Consider the following 23,468-nt stretch of genomic DNA (forward strand, 5'->3'; position numbering starts at 1 on the left):
GAAAATAAAACATCCCTCCATAAACATGAAAGAACATTGTAGATGTAAAGATGATAATCTCATAAGCAATGCCACACGAAATTCATTAGTGAGTTTCTCAAGTTCGTGATCAACTTATTGAACAACTAGAAAGGAAGGTAGGCATTACTTTAGTAATTTGATGAAAAATACATCATTATGGTAAAACTGAATTTTACACAAAAAAAAATCTAACCAATGTAACCATATGACCACATAAAGAAATGATGAGAGAATAAATACATGATTAATCACTATTTTTCATTAACTCTTGATAGTAATCTTAAAAGACATATATCAATAGTATAAAAAATATCTATCTATCAAAAAAAATTTCAGAGAGTCAACCTTCAAAGATTGCATAAAATAAAATATATATCCACATAGGGCCTCCAAATTAGTTTTAAAACTAACTCCTTAGGGAGTGATCAAATATCTAATTACAATAGAGTATTTTTGAAACTCCTGGTAAAGAAAAAAAAAGAAACTATTGGCTTGTAACCCCTAGACTAATAACTAATTACTAGCTATATTGCTAGCTTCAACATTCAACTTCTGGTTCATGGGGATACCACTGCCTACTTCCTTTTAAGCTTTGTGTACCACTAGAAAATTGATCAACTCTTTTTGCCGAGGAAATCCAAGCTGTTCAAGGCACAATTTCCACATCACCGTGATCTGGGTGACATGTTCCAATCTTTTATCTTGTGCCTCCAAATGGTCGGTGCAGATGATCATCACTGAATCAACTCTGGCAACTATGGTCAAGTCTTTAATAGAGACCTCCTTTTCTTGCTTCAACGCTTCTATCCTTGAAAATAAAGCTGATTCTACTTCCTTTGATATTTTCCCTTCTTGACTTATATTGTCCATAATCTTGACACCAATGCACTTGATGTCGCTAGCTAGGATCTATTTTAAACAATTCATCTCTTTTTGCAACTCTACACACTCTTCTAAGCCTTGCTCAATTATAATATCCCTCCACTCCAGATTGGCTCTGGCTATAAATAGAAAATTTGCATTAACACTCACCCCTGGTTTTCCAGCTAAAAATTCTCCACTCCATATTCTTGGACTTTAGAAATATTAATGATATAATCATCCCACTTCACTTTCTCCAGTTCCCATGCATTCATCTCTATTTCTAAAGACATCATCATCTTTTCTACTCTTGCATTAGTGTTAGTGAAGTGAGAAAAATAACCAACTCCTGGGGCATTTAATGCACCTAACCATTCATCATAGGCATGAGTAGTTCACCTATCTCTCTTGACTTGTTTGATGAAGCTTTGATTGGTGAGAGAAGTAACATCTATAATAGATATCACATTATGTAATTCTCAAATATCTAGACTCTGTAGTGCATGAATATACACTGACATCTTACACAAAGACTGTTTAAGTTCCTATTTGTCCCTTTGGTCTTTCCAAATGCGATGTGAAATCCTTCTGTTACCAGTGGTCCATAATTTCATGTATGCTACTCTAGATTTTGGGACAAGGATAGTCTTCTTCATTGTATAATCTTGTGGCATCACATCATCCAAATTCTTATCAACTATTGGCCTCATAACATAACCTACCTAATACCTTGTTTCTTCATCAATGTCTAGCATAGCTTCAATCTTGGGCCTCTTAAATTTAGAAGTCTTTCCCAAGAACTTTCTTACCATGTCCTCCATTGGAAGGGTCGTAAAGAATATTCTCTTATTTTTGCTTACTAATAGGTCAAACCAGTTAGGAATAGGAGAATTATCCTTAGGGGGAGAAGTTTGAAAAATAGGTGATGGGGACACAACCAAAGACCAGAATGAACACACAGGAAAAGGGGAATATTATTATCAATGAAAAATGCCCTATGGGCTTACAATAGTATGATTCTGGAGAAAGAAATCCTCCACATAGTACCTTCTCTCTAACTCAACTAAGAATTGCCTTTACAATGCCATAAATGTTTTTAAATAGACTCCAATTTGTTTAGGGTTAGGAATACATTATAGAATATGCTAGTTGGCATTCACCGCCAAAATAGAAGGTTCCAAAAGTCATGTTAGAAGTCAGTGTAAAATTAGAAGAATCCAGAAATAGTAGTCCAACTTCTAGGAGGCATAACTTTTGAATCAGGACTTTGATTGACAAACCATTTATATTTCCAAAAAGCTCTCAAAGTGCTCTATAGCCCTATGGACTAGATTTTCTCATCCCCCATTTTTTGGCCCTATATGAGGCCATTGAGTGCCCCAAATTTGACTTTGGAGCACTCTTAGGAGGTCTCTAGGAAACTTAAAACTATAATAACTTTCTAACCGTAAAGTCTTTTGACTTGATTCTTTTTCTGGAGAGCTTTAAATTAAAAGTATAATCATCCCTCAAAATTACACCCTCCAACTCATCATAGTTTTTGCTTTATTACAAAATAACCCATTTTTTGCACTTACAAGTATCCTAAGGTACTTAAACTAATAGTGGAACTGTGAGAGTTGGAACCTTTATTTTACCCGAATGGGCATCCAAAAATAAAAACATATTAAACATAAACTATCTCTAAGCATATTTTTGGGTGATACAGGAACCACCAGATGCTCCTGCATCAGACACCTAGGGTAGATTGAAAAGTGACCCTGTCACTTTATGGTAGAGGAAAACCCAAATGGGCAACCTCTGCTACTGATAACCAAGTTGAGTCCTCTATTGGTTGTCCTTTCTATTTCACTAGGTACTCTTCATACTACCTAGTTCTGGTACTCCTGCCCACACGACTATCCGAAATCTCTTCTATCTCCTCCTTCTTAGAAGTAGGATTTGGACATGGCTCCAACATCAACCCCTTATCTGCACCATCATCATGATATTCTATTAAGTCTACAATGTTGAAGATAGGAGAAATGTGAATCCCATTTGGAAACTCCACCTCATATACATTTCCCGAGTCATGCAATTTTACAGGGGCCAAATTTCTTCATCTTCAGCTTGTTGTAAGTAGCCATTGGAAACTATTCCTTTCATAAGTGTACCATAACCAGATCCCCTACTTGGAACTTCTTATGTCTCCTCCTTTGATCTGCCCTAGCTTTATACTATTGATTCATCTTGGTGATGTGTGCATAGACCTCCTCATGTAGGCTCTTGATATGTTCAGCAAATTCTTCTCCCTTGGCACTTGTCCTCTCCCCTTGCTCCATTTTCCTTAATTCTAGTGTAGTCCTTAGGCTACTTCCATACACAATTTGGAATGGTGATCTACCAGTACTCCTATTTACAAAATTATTGTAAGAAAATTCTGCTTGTGGCATAATCAAATCCCATCCCTTGGGCTTATCTCCCACTAAACATCTCAACAAATTTCCTAGACTTCTATTTACCACTTTGGTCTGTCCATTAGATTGCAGATGATGTGTAGATCTGAACCTCAATTCTATCCTCAACTTCTTCCATAAATTCCTCTAGAAATACCTCGCAAATTTAGTATCTTTGTCAGATACAATACTCTTTGGGAGGCCATGTAGTCTCACCACCTCTCTGAAAAACAAATCTGCAATATGTATAGCATCATGAGTCTTGTGGCATGGGATGAAATGTGTCATCTTGGAGAACCTATCAACCACCAAAAATATCGAGTCATTACCCCTTTGTGTCCTTGACAATCCAAGAACAAAATCCATACTTATGTCCTCCCAAGGCTTTCATGGAATAGGCAATGGCTGATAAAGTCCAGTATTGTGACTAAATCCTTTGGTTGCTTGACATACTTGACAACTCTGCACAAATTTCTTCACATCTTGTGACATTTTAGGCCAAAAATAATGTTCTCTAAGAATGGCAATGGTCTTATCTCAACCAAAGTGTCCTACCATTCCCCCATTGTGTTTCTCTTTGATTAAGTTTTCCCTCATAGAACTCCTTGGAATGCATAATTGACTGCCCTTGAACAACATACCATCTTGAATCAAGTAATCTAGCCACCTGGTTTTGTCTATAGTAACAGGTTCTTTACAAGCCTTCCATGCTTCAGCAAAATTAGGATCCTCTGAGTACAGATTATTGAGTTCATCAAACACAACCACTTCAACCTGCATTACTGTAAGCAACAACTATCTTCTACTCAATGCATCTGCAACCCTATTAGACCTTCCACTTCTATGTTTCAACACAAATGTATAGCTCTGCATGAACTCTACCCACTTCATATGTCTTTGGTTTAATTTACCTTGGCTATTTAGGTACTACAATGCTTGGTGAGTAGTATACAAGAAAAATTCTTTTGGCAATAAATAATGCCTCCATTTCTTTAAGGCTTGAACGATTGCATAAAACTCCTAATCATAAACATAATACTTCTTTGCATCATTCAATTTTCCACTAAAATATGCAATAGGCTTACCTTCTTGGCTCAATACAGCCCCAATAGCACTACCACTAGCATCACAATCTACTTGGAACACTTTACTGAAATCAGGAAGTGCCAACACAGGTTGTTTTGTCACCTTCTTCTTCAACAATTCAAAACTCCTTGTAGCTGTTGTGGTCCACTTGAACTCTTTCCTATCCCCCCTTATTGTTTCAGTCAACTGTGCACATATGCCACTGAAATTCTTAATGAACTTCTTGTAAAAACTAACCAAGCCATGAAATAATCTCACCTTAGTAGCAGACCTTGGAGTAGGCCATTCCAAGATGGCCTTTACCTTCTTTGGATCCATTTTGAGACCTTCAGATGATACAACAAAGCCCAAGTAGACTAAGTCTTTTTTTACAAAGCTAATTTCTTCAAATTAATCAACATTTTCTCTTCCCTCAACCTTTCAAGGACACTACAAATGTGAAATAAATGTTCATCTAAAGTCTTATTGAAAATTAAAATATCATCCAAATAGACAATAAAAAATTTTTGCAAGAATTTATTTAGTACCTCATTCATAAACCGCATGAAGGTGCTTGGCACATTGGTCAGTCCAAAGGGCATGACCAACCACTCATATAGACCCTCCTTGGTCTTGAATGCAGCCTTCCGCTCATTTCCCTCTTGTATCCATATCTGGTGATAGCCACTCTTGAGATATATCTTTGTGAAGTACTGAGCTCCACTCAAGCAGTCCATAAGATCATCCATTCTTGGCAAAGGAAATCGATACTTGATGGTTATTCTATTTATAGCTCGAGAGTCTGTGCACATTCTCCACTCTCCACCCTTCTTTGGTGCCAGTACTATAGGTATTGCATATGGACTCAGGCTCTATTGAATCAAACCCTTCCTCAATAGCTCCTAAACTTGTCTGTTTAGCTCCTCAATTTTAGTAGGAGTCATCTTATGAGCAACCTTATTAGGAAAACTAGCTCCAAGGATTAAATCTATCTGATGACTGATCTACCTTACTGGTGGCAACCCTTTTGGAACATTATCAGAGATGACATCTCCATACTCACTTAATAGGCCTAAAACTTCAGCTAGAATTTTACTACCACCTTCCTTATCTCTTCTAGGAATCAAAGCATAACACATATGCTGATGTTTCATACCATCCAAAAAATTTCTTCCATCAACAAGACATATCCTAACACTACTACATACCTTTTCACCTTCCTTTATCAAGGGTTTTAGTTTGTGGCGAACTCCATCCTTTGTCAGAGAGTATGTATTTGCATGACCATCATGTACAACATGTCTATCAAATTGCCATGGTCTTCCCAACAATAAATGACAGACATCCATTGGAATAATGTTACAAAGAACTTCATCATGGTAACTCCCAATCTTGAACTTCACCAAGCATTGTTCATTGACCAAGACCTTATGATCATCCTTCACCCAAGCAATTTGATAGGGTTGGGGGTGTTTCTCCCTCTTGAGCTTTAGCTTAGAGACCATCTCCTTAGACACTAAGTTGTTAGTGCTACCACCATCAACAATCACATCACAACACTTATCCTCGCACTTGCACTTGGTATGAAACAAACTCCTCCTTTGTCCAGGTTCAGTCTCACCACTTAGTAAGACCCTTCCATTTACAAGAACCTCTCCTCTTTTTGAATCCTCAAAATGTGATGACTTTGCATCCTCATCCACATGAGCAACCATTTCTTGACCATCAGCTCTCCTATTTATCCTTCCTTATTGTTGAGGGCATTCAAATGCACGATGACCTTCTTCATTGCAATGAAAATAGGTACCACAGAAGCCTCCTCTTCCTGAACCTTGTCCACGTCCTCTGACTCTTCCTCTCTAATCTCTAAAGTTTTGATCATGGGAGTGGTTGAAACCCTTGTTCCTCTGGTTCCTGCTAGTACCCACATCTTCATTTTTCTTTTGGGTCTCATTTCAACCTCCGAATGACCTACCACCACCCCTTCTTCCTTAACTGCACCCTCTTTGCCTTCTGTAAACCTTTTGTTTAGCTTCTCTTCAACTCACAAGGAAAATTGGTATGCCTCTTCAATGCTAGTCATTCTAACTAGACTTAACTCCTCTTGAATGCTAGGTCGTAACCCACTGAGGTAATGGACAACCTTCTCCTTATTAACTTCTACATGTCCTACCCTAATAAGTAGTTGATAAAATTCCTCTGTATATTCCTGGATAGATTTTCCTACTTGCTTTAACCCTTGCATTTTCTTGAACAAATCAAGATCGTAATCAACAGGAATGAACTATTTTTTTAGTTTGTCCACCATGTGATCTCACCTTGTGATTTTCTCCTTTCCTCTTCTATTCCTTTCTAGCTAAATCTCTTGCCACTAGATTTTGGCATGGCCTTTCATTTTGGCCTTAGCAAACTTAACCCTCTCTGGGTCCCTGATATACTCATACTCAAAATACTCCTCTAGTTCACTGATCCAATCGATCAATTCATCCGGGTTTAGAGTTCCCAAAAACATACCTACATCAATATTAGGTCTTTTTTCAAGCTTAGAAATGGCCCTAAAAAGCCTGTCCTCTACCTAATTTAGGACTTCCTCTTCACCTTCCCCTTCCTATCCAATATTTTTTTCCTCACTTTCGTTGCCTACGGCAACATTCAGTCCTCTGTGGATCTCTTCTTAAAATGCTTGAACTTGTCTCTGGAGGCCTCTAACCTCAGCAGTAACAACTCTGATCCTTCCACCATGTTCTCTTCATGGAGGCATCTTCTTGTCTCAAACCCACAACCACACAATCCTGGTGCAAACTGCCTCACAATCAACGCTTTGTCTACACACTCAAGAAAACCTGCTTTGATACCACTTGATGGGGACACAACCAAATAACATAATAAACACACAGGAAAAGGGAAATAATATTATCAATGAAAAATTTCCTATGGGCTTACAATAGTATGATTTTGGAGAAAGAAATCCTCCACATAGTACCTTCTCTCTAACTCCACTAAGAACTGCCTTTACAATGCTAGAAATGTTCTTAAATAAACCCCAATTTGTTTAGGGTTAGGAATACATTCTAGAATACACCAATTTCCATTCATCACCAAAATAGAAGATTCCAAAAGTCACGTTAGAATTTGGTGTAAAATTAGAAGAATCCAAAAATGGTAGTCCAACTTCCACGAGGCATAACTTTTGAACCGGGATTTTGATTGATGAACTATTTACATTTTTGGAAAGCTCTCAAAGCACTCTACAGCCCTATGGACTTGCTTCACTTGTCCCCCATTTATCGGCCCTGTACGAGGCCATTTAGTGCCCCAAATTTGACTTTGAAGCACTCTTAGGAGGTCTCTAGGAAACTTAAAATTGCAATAACTTTCTAACCGTAAAGTTTTTTGACCTGATTCTTTTTTTGGAGCACTTTAAATTACAAGAATAATCATCCCTCCAAATTAAACCCTCTAAATCATCATAACTTTGGCTCTATTACAAAATAACCCATTTTTTGCATTTACACGTATCCCAAGGTACTTAAAAAGTCTAACCCAAAAAACTAATAGTGGAACTATGAGAGTTGGAACCTTTATTTGACCCAAATGGGTATCCAAAAATAAAAACACATCAAATAGAAACTATCTCTGAGCATATTTTTGGGTGATACAGGATTGCCCTTACACCACTGGATACACCTGCATCAACAGGGGATACATAATAACCATTGAACTCAAAGTATTGGCTCCTTCTACAACTTTTTTACCTCCCTAGTCTACACCACCACTTGAACTCTCTGCTGTAGATTCTTCTCTTAAGTCTACCTCAATCAATTATGTATGAGTTTTTTTGTTGATCTTTGTTGTCCTTTTCTTTTTCTACTATGTGAGAGAGTCCACCTAATTAACGACGGGAATTGAATTGAACTTTGAATAGTGGGTTCAAGTTCAATTCTCTACTTCTCAACACCTACAATGAGAGAGGGGACAACTTCATTAGTACTATAAACAAGGTGAGGTGAACTGTAACTAGCAGAAACTTTTCAAATTTTAGAGGCAATGGGATTTAGTTTCAATCATCCTTTGTTTGGAAGACATTGTTTAGTTCCAGTAATGATAGGTAAAGTTTTGGTTTGCAAGTCATCTTCTTCTGGTATTTTTCTATCAATCATAGGCAACCAAAAGGTTTTATTCTTCCCTTAGACTAATAACTAATTTCCAACTATATTACCAGCTTTGACATTTAGCTCCTGGTTCATGGGGATACCACCACTCGCTTCCTTCCAAGCTTTGTATACCACCAAAACACTGATTGACTCTTTTTTTTAAGGAGATCCAAGCTGTTCAAGGCACAATTTCCACATCACCATGATCTGGGTGACATATTCCAATATTTTATCTTGCACCTCCAAATGGTTAGTGTAGATGATCATCATTAAATTGGCTTTGGAAAATATCGTCTATTCTTTAATAGAAACCTCCTTTGCTTGCTTCAAAGCATCTATCCTTGAAAAGAAAGTTAATTCCACTTCCTTTGAGATTTTCCCTTCTTGACTTATATTCTCCATAATCTTGACATCAATGCACCTTATGTCACCAGCTAGGATTTGTTTTAAAAATTTCATCTCTTTTTACAACTTTGCACATTCTTCTAGGCCTTGCTCAATTGAATTGTTCCTCCACTCTAGATTGGCTCTAGCTATAAATAGAAAACCTACACTAACACTCACTCCTAGTCTTTCAGCTAAAAATTTATCCACTCCATATTCTTGTGTTGGCAATATGGTCAGTTAGATGTCTAGAGTGTTGTCATTTATGGCAATATGTATTCAATATTTCATTCATAGAATTAGAAAATTGTCTAAGTGTCAGACAATTTGCAATACTACAAAAACAAACGTGATGTTTACAAATGACACAATTTGAGTTAGCTCATCTGCAATTGAGGATAGCTATATGAAAATGTCATGATGATGTAGGCCAATGCGTAGATGTGTACAAATAGTATGACACAAGTTACATTTGATTTACTAGTTTAGGTATTTAACATGATGTAATAGAGCATATCAGAAATATGAGTTGTACAACTTAAGGAATTATTTTGGTGACAAAATAATTACTAAGTCATGATGGGCTGATAATATAGCTATTAATCCATAAGTGATTTTATCAAGTCAAGTGTGTGAAGACATGAAGTTCGACTGAGCAAAGATTTATTAATTTGTGAGATATAAGTAAACATCTTATCTTGTGCAAATAATGTGTTAGATGTGTGTAATGTGAATGATTGTGAAGATAGCTTGAAAGATATGCGAGCCTTATGTGATATGAAATCTAATGTATGATTAGATCAAGTGCAAATTTTAGTAGTGATAAAGTATTGTATGTATACCTATACTTATGAAAAACTTTATTGCTTATTGCATGTTAGGGCAGTGGGCTCTTCTTGCATTAATTTTATTTGATCTACCAACTTGTAATAGGGTTGAAAAAACTCCTACTAGGGTTGAGGCTTCTAACAGGGCCTAGCCCTCTAACAAGGACTCAAGACACTATATGTACTTTATAGACTCCTAAAAGAGTCAATATCCTTAACATGATTCTTTTTTTTAGTGAATCATCTAGTGGGTATCATCCCCACCAGGATTTTCCCTTGGCCAGGGTTTTCTTAGTCAACAAATAATGGTGTTATGAGTTCTCTTTGTGTATGGTTATATTTACTGTTCAAAATTGTTGATTTACTATCATATGCAAGGTATAAAGTAATTAACAATATTTAGTTGTGGAAAAAAGTTTGTAGAATATGGATTCACCCCCCCTCTCAATATTATCTATTCCTAACAATTGGTATTAGAGAAAAGTTACTTTAAAGAAGCTTAACAGCTTGAGTAAGATCCCTATAGATATGGAACAATTAAAGATAAATCTTGAAGAAGCTCTTGAACAAATTGATCTTCTTATAGAAGAAAGAGACAACCTAAAAGATAGTTATGAGGATGAAAAAGTCTGATCAAATGTGTAGACTAGTGACAATGATGAAGTAGGAAATCTCAAGAAAGAAAATGAGATCTTGAATCATGAGTTGAAAATTGTGGAAATTAAGTTGAGCCTTAATAAAAATGACAGTAAGAATGAATCTGATTTGAAACCTGAGAATATAGAATTTAGATCCTAGTGAAGTCAAGTAACATCTGAATTAGATTCTATTAAGATTGATCATACAAAATTAGAAAAGTACAATACCATTGTGAAAGGAGAATTGGTACAAGCTAAGCAACAGTTAGATAAACTTTATTCCATTAGTGAGAAAATTGATGAACAAATATTTCATCATAGACCTTCTTATGATAAGACATGACTTGGTTACCTTATTGGAGAGAAATCTGCCAAGAAAGTTGAAATTAGAAAAGAACCAAGTCCAATTGTTGAATCCCCTAAAAATTATGATTTGAGTAAGATTGAATCAAGCTTTACTACTAAAGTACCTAAAGAGATTAAACTAATTAATTTATCTATGAAATATGATGAGCCTAAAAAAATAGAGCAATTTGATAAACCTAAGCAAGATGAACCACCCAAGGAAGTCAGACATGAATTTAGAGGTAGATGTTTTATATGAAATGGAGTTGATCATATGAAAAGAGATGGCATAGGTAAGTATTTCAAACCTATTACTAATTTCTATTGTTATAATTGTCATGGTTATGGACATAAAATAGTAGATTGTAAGAAACCTAAGTTCGATTGTAATAATACAAATAGTAGAATGTTTAGGAACACTAGCCCTATAGGTAATGAAAGAAGAAGATCACTACGAAGATATATTGATGGAGAAAGGAAATAGTTTGCATGTTACAAGTGTAATAATCCTAATCATATTGCAAGGATTTGTAGAGCACCTAATAGTCAAAACAGAACCAATCAAAGAAAGAATGCACCTGTATGTCAGTTATGTAATAACTTTGGACATAAAACAAGATTTTATAGAGTGGATAGAAGAAACTTCAACAGGGATCCCAATCATAGAAGGAGCAATAACAGGAATGAAAAAAAGGAATGATAACAGTCAGAAGGAAGCAATCAAGGAACATGTTGATAAATTCAAAGTAGCATTTGTAAAAGCTAAGGATCTAGAAAGTTCTTATACAGCTTTGGAGGAATAGTATTTTGATGCACCTGATGAGTGTAAGAATTTGCCTTAGGACAAAATCACCCAAGATCAAGGAACTCAAGCACAAGCATAGAATAGACCAAAAGAGTATGATCAGAATAACAATATGATATTTAATTGATGTGTAAGTACACTAGGAGTTCTTGTATATAAAGGCCTATGGAATGCTTCTAGAATGCCTAGGTGTCAACACATTAATAAGTCTTACAACCAAGTACATGTCCACCAGGAGTGGATTATCCTCCATTAAGCATAGGAGTAAGTGCAATGATGAGAGAATAAGCCTACAAAGGTGTAGCACGTAAAATTATGTTGTAGACACCATGTGCAAAAATAAGAGTGTGAATAAATATGTTGTCAACATGACAACTCAATTAAACATGCAAACTCTAGTGTTGTAGACACCATGTGCAAAAATAAGAGTGTGAATAACTGTGTTGTCAACATGACAACTCAATTAAACATACAAATTCTAGTGTTGTAGACACCATGTGTTGAATTAGAGTTTCTTACTCTTGTGTCTTCAACAAGACAACTCATAAGAGTACACAAACTCCTAAGTGTCTCACCTAAGAAATAATAAAACAATGCATTGACCTAAGTAAACTTAAGTAAAGTGTAGATAGTGAATACTTATTTACACCAACACCCCCCTTAAGTTCAACTTAGGGTAATGCACTTAAGCTTATGAAAGCTAGGATGAAAATGCATAATGGGTCCTAGCTACTAGACCATGTTGGGTATCCATGTAAAAAAATGTAATGAAATCTCTCATAAAGTGGAGAAATAGAGAAAACCTCATGGGAAAAACCCTCCCCCAAAAAGAGATATGTAAAAAATCAAGATGCATGGATGGATGGAGTAATCAAGACCCCCCATTATGACATACAATAGAAAAGTATGAGAAGAACACAATCCCAACAGAGGAAAAGGTTCCCACCATAAGAGAGAAGAAGAAAGGCAACAAGGCAGTCCCCCCCCACCCAAATGAAGAAAGTCGATTAGTGATAGCTGATCCAATGTAGAAGTTAATCCAAGACTGCTGAATAATGTTCCTCCCCTTTGGAAGAAAAAATATCATAGGTACAAATGAGATGCTTCCCCAATGTGTAGAAAGAATCCTGATGATGAATGGTGTCCCTGAAACCTGCTCAACTATCCCTGTGTTGATACTAATAGTCACCCCTTCCAATGTTACTGAAAAGAATAATGTTGGATCTAGCAAGGATGGATGTAGAACATATTCCAAAGAACCAACTATCTCCTCCAATGATAAAGAGATCTCTTACAATTGTTGTACATAAGGATCCACAATCATATCAACCTAGAAAGACTAATTATGTAGAGAATGGACAAGAGGGTCGGAGTGAGCCCTTGCAACAACTGAAGAAGGATCTTCTTCATAAAAGAGAAGATGTCTATCATCAATGATGTCTCCCAAATCTACTATGTATGACTTCACAAACAAACCTAAAATGTCTATCATGTAGTCATACCCTATTGTTGGAACTAGAAGACAAGGTGTACCCTATTATTCTAATTTGCATGGACCTACCAGTGTAGCAATGTATGCATGTGGAATGTGCTAATGATGTGACCTTGTGTTGCATCTTTCAATAGGATCCCACATATCTGAATCTGTTGAATCACTATTGCTATTGTCACTATCAGTTTCCACAATGTATGAAGTGTGGAGAGGATTAAAGGATAAGCTAGGTGAACTTTCCTCAAAGTGAACATTCCTCTCCATGAAAATATCGTGAGTCTAAGGATCCATAAATCTATATGCCTTAACACTATCTTCATATCCAATGAAAGTACAAGGCCTTGGTGGTGGTACCTTGCATTCCCTTGAAGATATGTTTGCCATGCTGGACAACCAAAAACTCTGAAGTGTTTCAAAACTAGTTTTCTAGTGCACAATGCCTCAAAAGGAGTTTTTCCATCTAAGGCATTATGAGGAGATCTATTAAGTATGTGATTGGTACTACTGATAGCTTTGACTTCAAGTGATGGATCAAGAGACTTAGCTTGAATCATGCAACTTGCCATGGACTTAAGAGTTCTAATCCTCATTTCTACAAAACTTTTCTTTTGTGGATTGAATTCTATTGGATGCTAAAGATTAATACCCTCAAGTTTACAAAAGTCTTTAAGTCTTGAGTTCACATATCTGCTTTCATTGTCCATACGAAGAAACTTGATGGCTTTCCTTGATTACTTTTCAACATGACTCTTGAAGGCTAGAAACTTGTCAAACACTTCATTCTTGTGATCAAGAAAGTAGACCCATGTGTAGCATGAAAATTCATCAATGAAAGTAAGGATTTAGTGACCCTAGCTAACTGATGTTACTACAAAAGGACCCGCTACAACCATGTGAACCAACTCAAGAGCGATTGATGCTCTTGAAGACTTCCCTTTATCAATCTTATCTTCTAGATGCATATCCATTGAACAAGTTGAACACTCACCCTTAGAAAAGTTGATTGTAGGTATACCTTTGACCATATTGTTTGAGAAAACTTGATGACGATAGCAAAAGGCAAGATTCCCATACTACTCATGCCATAATGTACTTTGTGAAGGAGATTTAGGCACAAAGTGGGAAAAAGAATAAAGTCTTTTGTGATGATTGACTTTATCCACTGCAATCAATGAATCATCTTTTAGATTATGCACCATTATTGAATCAGGAAGGAACTCAATTTTATTGCCATCTCCATAGTGAGTGATTTGGTAGATTGAGAGGAGATTAGAGCTAAGGTTGGGAACATAGAGAACTTCTTTGAACTCTCCATTTTCCATCTCAACTTGTCTTTTTCCTTTAACTTCCATTTTTGTATCATCTCCTAAAAAGATGTATAGTACCTTAGACTGATTCAATGAAGAAAAGTCTCCTTTTGAAGAGTCCATATGATATGAGGTGCCTAAGTCAAGAATCTATTCCCCTGAAGAATTGGAACTAGCCATAAGTGCTTGCCCCTTTCCCTTTGAATTGGGTGGAGTTGAATCCTTGGAAGCATTTGGCACATTGATTTTGTTCTTCCGAAGTAGGTTTTCCAAATCATTGATTCTCTTAGTCTTGCAATGATGCTCATCATGATTCGGTTTCTTGCAATATGCACAAAATAGTTTGTCCTTCTTATCATTGTTTCACTTCTTGTTGGAAGAAGAATTGCCTTGTTGTGAGGAAGAATATTGTTGTGTCCCTGATTGTGATTTTTGCTTCCATTTATTTTTCTTGCTATTGGTAGAACTTTTACCTTGTTGGTTTGATTGGTTCTCATCACTAGCCACCAAAGCTTTGGTCTTTGGTGACTCGAGAATTCCCATATCTATCAACTTGGATTGTTCCAACATCAACATTTTTGCAAATGCATCAAATGTAGGCTTTGTGAAAGCACTTCCCATGGTCAACCTATGAGTGTTGTAACTCAAAACAAAGGATGCATACTCTAAAGGTAGCTTCTTCAAAATGTGATGAATCAATCGATCATCCTTCATGGGAGTACTACAATCTTTAAGTAGTGCTCTCAACTCATTGGCTTTGTTGATATAATCTTGAATTGTGTCAAAATTCTTAGGATCCAAGAGAAGTAGATCATCCTCAATTTGGTATCCCTTTTCCTCATCCACCTTACCATACAACCCTTCAAGTTTGTCCCAAGTAGGCTTGGCTTCCTTAAAGCTAGAAATGTGGAAGAAGAGATCTCTATGAACACAACTCCTGATAATTCCTAAATCTTGATTGTCTTTAATTTTCCAATCAACTAGTGTTGTAGCATCAATGGATTTGGTAATTGTACCATCAACATATATATTTAAATTTTTTTTCATTAATCTAATCCATACAATATCTTTCCATGTAGTATAATTATGTGAAGTTAGAAGTGGAGTTTTAGGTGAACCCATCATGTAGAAATGAAAAGAGCGCAAACAAAAGACACAAAAACATGAGAAACCCCTCCCCCCTCCAATTCACTTAATCAAAAGACCCCACCCCCCCCAAAAAAAATAAAATAAATGAATAAATAAATAAATGCTTTTGGCACTTTATATGTAGTGCATGTACAACAGGCCACTTTTCAAAATGTACAAAGTGGACTTCTGATTTTGCTATTTACAACTGCCTTTTGAGGCTCAAATCTATCACTAAGCATTGTAGCTCAGATGTACAATTTTTTTGAAAAGTAATCAAAGCAATACAATGTAGAAAAGACCCTAAGTCTAAAAGTGATATTTATATCCATACAACCCTATAATCTGATTGTAGATCTTGAAAGTAGATGAAAAATTAAGCACTTTCAAAAAAAATAAAACCTAAAAATGTGTACAGATGAGCCCATACGAAGTGTTTGAAGTTGCAAAATGTAGGATTGGACAAGTACAGATGCCAAAAATGCAATTTTTGACAAATCCTTGCACCAAAACTAGAAAATAATAGCACCACTAAAATTTTTAGGAAGTTCTACCCCAAATAAAAAAAATTGCACTTGATTTGGAGTCTAGATGATTGAGTTTTAGCCTCTCAAAGTTAGACTGTCAAATCAAAAGTACATCTAAAGAGGGGTCTGGGCAGAAAAAATTGGGTTAAATTTGACAGTCAAATAGTCATCACAGTCATTCAAATTTTCTTGGGAATGACGGTCAGACGAATATCAAATTTAAGCTCTTAAAATGTTGATGTTAGCAAAAATGGGTCCCCTTGGATTACGTCACTACTAATGTCACTGTATGGATGGACACATGTCTAGCCTATGTGGGGGTATAGTTGTATGGACAGTGATGTGTCACTGATGTGTACCATGTTTGCATGGTAGAAGACTACAAGGTTGGTTGAGCTGACAATACACATAGCGGGTACATGTGTCAGTTTGACTGGTCTACTGACTATGTCGAAGGGGCCTATCCACTGGACACATGGAGGTCAGGGGTGAGGCCACATAGTGACGGGACCTATCATGTTGGTGGAGTCCATGGAGAGCAGATGCCAAAAGATTGCAATTGACATTGGCCGAAGTTCGAATGCACAGGCATCGAAAAAGGGTTGGATATTGTGTAGCGGGCTGGAAACTTTAAAACACAATGCTAGTGTTAATATTTAGGCTTGTGGATAGGGAGAATTATCCCACATCTACTATGAAAATTCTTGTGGAGGCACTTAAGAGGAGATGCTCGTGGAGAGTTGAGCAAATGAAATGCCACCAGTGGTTTTTATGGCCAGTCGTTGAGGTTGTCCCACTGGTTATTAGACCTTACCAAATTATTGGCTGGTTTCTAGTGTGTTGTAAATGGACAAATTTTGCTGCAGTTTGAATTGGAATATTTTGAATTTCACAATGAATATTCCCTATGAGGCTCGGGGTTTCACCGCTCGGTTCCTGCAAAAAAAATCTTTGCAGCCCGATGGGCTAAAATTTTTTCCAAAAATTTGCATAAAAAATGCAAATAGAAATGCAAAGAAATTAAATTAGACCTGAAGAATTAATAACAAATATAAAAAAATATGATCATACTATACTTGCAAATTGGGCCTTCAGGTGTCGATTTGCAAAAAAAAAATTGCCTCAAATTCGACTATGGCCTAGGGTAGGCGAATTTATAGTCAAATTTCACTAAATTGACATTTTGGATGCAATGGCAAGGTCCAATTTGGCTCTAGACGCTCTCAATGACTACAATACTCTAAATCTGGGTTGATGTGTCCTCGGAGAGGTGAAGCAAGATTGGTCTCCAATGGCTATGTGAAGAGAATTCCCCTCAGCGCTAATACCATGTAAGAATTTTTCTTAGGAAAAAATCACCCAAGATCAAGGAACTCAAGCACAAGCACAGAATAGACCAAAATAGTATGATCAAAATAACAATATGATATTAAATTGATGTGCAAGTACACTAGGAGTGCCTGTATATAAAGGCCTCTAGAATGCTTCTAGAATTCCTAAGAGTCAACACACTGATATGGCGTACAACCAAGCACATGTCTAGTAGAAGTGGATTATCCTCCATTAAGCATAGGAGTAAGTGTGATGATGAGAGGATGAGCCTACAAAGGTGTAGCACATTAAATTATGTTGTAGACACCATGTGCTAAACTAAGAGTATGAATAACTATGTTGTCAACATGAAAACTTTGTTAAATATGAAAATTCTAGTGTTGTAGACACCATGTCCTGAATTAGAGTTTCTTACTCCTATATTGTCAACAAGACAACTCATAAGAGTACGCAACTCCTAAGTGTCTCACTTAAGAAATAATAAAATAATGCATTGACCTAAGTAAACTTAAGTAAAGTTTAAATAGTGAATACTTATTTACACCAACAATGAGAGATTGACGTTAGAAATTGTTGTTGACTCATCCTATTTGAATTAAGCATTTGCAATAGAGGTAAAGCATAAGTAAACCAAAACTAATGTTAAAGAGTGAATTAGAAGTTTCACAGTTAAAAATACATTGAGAGGAAGTTATGGTTGAGTGCACAAGCTTAGATATGATCATAGAAAGTCGTAAGATAGGAAAACAAGTTTACGAGTGATCAGTGATAGTTTTTAAATTTGTGGTAGATGTGCATTTAATGTAGAGTCCTATTTGAAGTGATTAAATATTGTGAACAAGATTTTGAGTACCATTTGATCATGCAAAGAGTTTAAAGTGATTTAAGAGTGATTTGACAATGATTTCAAGTGCGAAGAAAGACATTTGAAGTGCGAAGTTGCAGTTTCCCTAAATGTAATATTTCAAGGTATTTTATGAAGCTTGGATTAAAATTCCAGTGTATATAGTTATGAATTATGGAAAGTTAGACAATATATGATGTGATTGATAGGCCAAGGTATTAGTTCAAAAAACACCTATTTGTTTCCTTAGTGGATGATCTGTTAGGAGTATTTTAACAAATCCCTTTGAATGTGCTTCAAGTAGAGGATGTTCAAAGTTACATTCATTGCAAATTTGAAAGCATTGGAGATGAGGACATACATAAGGATTTAGGAGTGAGGTGTAATAGTGGCCTAGCCCTTAAATTCAAATGTGTGCACCTAAGTGAATTGAATTTGATCAAATATATGTTCTACATGGAGTTTGACAATCATGAGTGGACCATAATCATTCTGAGTAGAGTTCATCATGAGATATTTTGAATAGGTGATGTACCAGTCACAATTGACAATGACTTAATTCATAAGGTCATAGGTCTGAGAAATGAAGGATGCAACCTTGTGAATGATAGAAATGTGAGAAATATAATTGAGACAAACTTGTACACTAGATTTGATGGAAGAAACATGAAAGTTGACATGATTTAGGATAGAGGAGTAAAATTATTGAGAAAAATTCTTGTATATAAATTAAATCATAGTTCTAGAGTGAACTCAATGCTAGTAGGACTTATGCATGCATGATAGGTGATGGTTATAGAGGAAATAAAGGCAAACATGTGCAAGATTTTCAGAACACAACTTTTGGACAACATTGCAAAGATAAAGAAGATACAGTTTTTAGATTTGAGTCTTTGTTGACACATCTATTCTTCTATGCAACCAATTATTTCCCTGGAATGACAAATTGGGATAGTGATGGATGTCCTATGAAGATGGTAACACAATGTTATAGGGAGGGATTAGAAAATATCAAAGATTGTGAGATTGACAGAATGATGAAGAAATTTTAGTCTAAGATGAAACAAAGATATAGAATCCCTCCTTCTATGGTGGAAAAGTATAAAGATGAGATATACTTCATGGTGGAGATTGATAATACTTGTATGGAAGTAGTAGAACCAAGGGTAAAATTCATTGAACTTATGGGATATGTGATGAGTGAAAAACTCATAGAAGGGTATGTGAAGATCATACTATGGTAAGAGAAGGACATTGAATGCCCTAGATGGGGTACCTATGAGGAGAAGGTAAGGAAAGTTCATTCTAAACTTCATAGCAAAGAAATTAAGAAGAAAGTTGAGAAGAAGATAGATTCCATCCTCAAGGAATCTGGTATGACTCGAGAGGAGTTTAATGAGATCAAAGGTATTACACTCAAAATGAAAAATAGTGGACAGAATGAGGTGATAGCAACAACACCAATTGCTATTGTAGCACCATCTGAAGGAATGACAATTGTTAAACCTAGCACGTAGACACCTACGTCCTATGCAATAGTTGTGCAAGTGCAACCAATTAGAGTTCAAAATGATCACTCAAGGAAGCAATCAGAGGATGACACACCTATCGCATAGAGAAAATATGAGAGATTAGTGAAGACAAAGCAAGAACCTACACCATCCTCCAAGAAAAGAGTCAAGAAAACCACAAGCAGACCTAGGAAAAAGAGAAAGACATTATAAATTCATGATTATGATTAATCTAATGATGAAACTAAGGAGAAACTAGTTGAGCAAGCAACAAAAGAAGGAATAAAACTAGTAGGAAAGAAGGCATGGAAACCAAAGGTAGAAAATTTGAACATGCAGATTATTATTGATGATAATTTTGTACAATTTAATAAGTATTATAGCTTGTATAATAATATGGATAGAAGGCCATTAGAGAATTCCATAGTAAGGAATATGATCTTGAGGAATAAAAGATTTGATAGTATACAAGGAAAGATACCAGAAGATCTCTATAACATGTTACTAAATACAAAAAGAAGAGTAGTAAAAGAAGACACCAAGCTAAGAGAAAGCATAGTTAACAAATTGTGTGAAGTAAACACCAAGGAATACTTGGATAGAATTTTGAAAGGCATTGTTCTTATGGGGGGAAACTATGAGGAAGTAAGGAAAGAAGCAGAGGAAGCCATTGTGAAACACATGACTTCAGTTCCTCCAGTCATAAAGTAGAGTGCGTAGCCATGACCAGATAGTCCATTCTATGTGGAAGCCAATACTCCCATTGATGGCGAAGAGGATGTTGAAGAGACACAACAAGAACCATCATCTCCTCACATAGTTAGGGGTACTGAATGCATGCAAGTGGATAGTACACACATAATAGTAGATGCAAAAGAATACCCTTTTACAGATTATGGAACATCAATTGTTGGCAATATTACTGCCTATACCAATTTTGAAGAAGAAGATGAAGAAGAAGAAAGAAAGAAAAATATAGAGAGAAAAATATTAGAAGAACAAGAAAGAAATAAAAATGCAGAGAAGATTAGATTGGAAGAAGAAGGAAGGATGGAATAGGTAGGAAGAGAAGAGGGAAGAAGAGGAAAAAGATGAAACAAGAAAGGAAAGTAGAAGAAGAATCAAAGAAAGTAGAGGAGAAGAAACAAGAAGAAGTTGTGAAAGAAAAAATAGAAGAAGAGAGGAAGAAGGATGAGGAAGAAAAGAAGAGTAGAGAACTTAAAGTAGTTACACTCATTCCAGCAACAACTCCAGTAAAAACATCAACAACAGTATTATCTGATGATGATGATGACTAGAAAGGACTAATGAGTTCTTTTAGACAATTTCTTCTAAAGAATAAATTATTTAAGTCTTTGGAGAGGACATTATCAGAAGTCTTGGAGAGAATGTAGAAGATAGTTCACACAACTGCCACAAATCTAGACTTGTAGACTAAGGCTAAAGAATTGAGGAAGTCTTTTGATGAAGAATTCAAAACCTTGTACAAAATTGCTTTAGCACAAGCACAGGTCAAGCATGATGCATCATTGTTTGATACAATACGCACAAATGTGAGAAATGACATAAAGTAATTAGATGTATACATCAAGGGATTGTGAAAGGACATTGATGAAGGTAAGAAGTTGTATGGAGAGTGTGCATTGTCATATAATTACCTATTAAATTTTGAGAATCAAATCAATGGTCAAATGAGTGAGCTTCATTCACTCACCACCAGGTTGTAGTTTCTAGAGGCCAACATTGAAGTTTTTTGAACTAAAGTAGAGAAGATTCACAATTCAATCAAAGGCATAGATACTAATAAGGAAAAGTTAATCAAAATGTTCTCTACCCTTAGAGAAAATTTTTCACCTAATATTAGCATTTTGCAGAGGCAATTGGAGGAGTGTCTTTCTCCTATGACAAGTTTTCTTATACTGACTTGAGCATGATAGAAGTGGCATCCTATGAACTTTGTGCACTCATCAATATTGCTGACATAGTTAAGGAGAACTAGAAGAAATAAGTTGAGTGACTCAAACTTGTTTATGCGAACTATTTTTCTAGAATAATGAGTTGGTCAGCAAAAGACCACATAGTTTTGTATACAATTTTGACACCTTTTCCATTGATGTCAAAGGGGAATAATTATGTAAGTCAAATTATATATATTTTTAATGTTTAAGGGAGAAGTATATGTAAGGAAATTGTATATGTATATGTAAGGGAGAATACACCTACATACCATTGTAAGGAGTGATAAGGGTTGTAATGATCCATCCAAACATGAATAAAATATTTTTTTGTTTTGAAGGCAATTTTTGTAGTTTCTTTTTGTATTTACTTATGTTTTATAAGACATCATTTTGGGACTTAGCCAATTTTCCCAAATGTTCCCATCAATGCTAAAGGGGGAGATTGTTAGCAATATGGTCAGTTAGATTTCTAGAGTGTTTTCATTTATGGAAACATGTATTCAATATTTCATTCATGTATTTAGGGTTAGAAAATTGTCCAAGTGCTAGAAAGTTTGTAGTAGTACAAAGATAGATGTGATGTGTACGGATGACACACTTTGAGTTAGATCATGTACAATTGAGGATATCTTTATGACAATGTCATGATGATGTAGGTCAGTGTGTAGATGTGTACAGATAGTATGATGTAAGTGATAGTTGATTTACCAGTCCAGGTATTTAATAGGATAGAACAAGGCATATCAAAAATATGAGTTGTACGAATTAAGGAATTATTTTGGTGAAAAAATAATTAGTAAGTCATGATGGGCCAAAATTATAGATATTAATCCATAAGTGATTTATATCAAGTCAAGTGTGTGAAGACATGAAGGTCAATTGAGCAGAGATTTATTAATTTGCGAGATATAAGTAAAGATCGTATCCTACACAAATAATGTGTAAGCTGTGTGTAATGTGAACTATCATGAAGATAGCTTGAAAGATATGTAAGCCTTATGTGATATGAAATATGATGAATGATCAAATCAAGTGTAAGTCTTAGTAGTAAGAAAGTATTGCATGTATACCTATACTTGTGAAGAACTTTATTGCTTATTGCATGTTAGGCCAGTGGGCTCTTCTTGCATACATTGTATTTGATTTTCCAACTCCTAACATGGTTGAAACAACTCCTAACATAGTTGAGGCTTTTAATAGGGCCTAGTCCTCTAACAAGGACTCAAGACACTATATTTACTTCATATACTCCTAACAAGGTTAACATCCTTAACAAGATTCTTTTGTCTAGTGAATCATCTAGTGGGTATCATCCCCACTAGGGTTTTCCCTTGGTTAGGGTTTCCTTAGTTAACAAATAATGGTGTTATGAGTTCTCTTTGTGTATGGTTATATTTACTATTCAACATTGTTGGTTTACTTTCATATGCAAGTTATAAAATAATTAACAATATTCATTTGTGGGAAAAAGTTTTTAGATTAATGATTCACCAACCCCCCCCCCCCCCCCCCCCTCTCAATATTATCTATTTCTAGGATCTTGGAATTCAAAAATATCAATGATATACTCATCCCACTTCACTTTCTCTAGTTCCCATGCATTCATCTCTGATTCTAAAGAAATCATCATATTTTTCGCTCTTTCATTAGTGTTGGTGAAGTGAGAGAAATAACCAACAGTTTGGGCATTCACTACACCTAACCATTCTTCATAGGCATGAGCAATTAACATATCTCTCTTGACTTGTTTGATGAAGCTTTGATTGGTGGGAGAGGTAACATCTATAATAGATATTGCATTAGGGGACGCTCCATTATCTAGACTCTACAATAC

This window comes from Cupressus sempervirens, chromosome 10 (assembly GCF_028749045.1).
Source record: "Cupressus sempervirens isolate cs-2001-9-10 chromosome 10, ASM2874904v1, whole genome shotgun sequence".
In the NCBI taxonomy this organism is placed as follows: domain Eukaryota; kingdom Viridiplantae; phylum Streptophyta; class Pinopsida; order Cupressales; family Cupressaceae; genus Cupressus; species Cupressus sempervirens.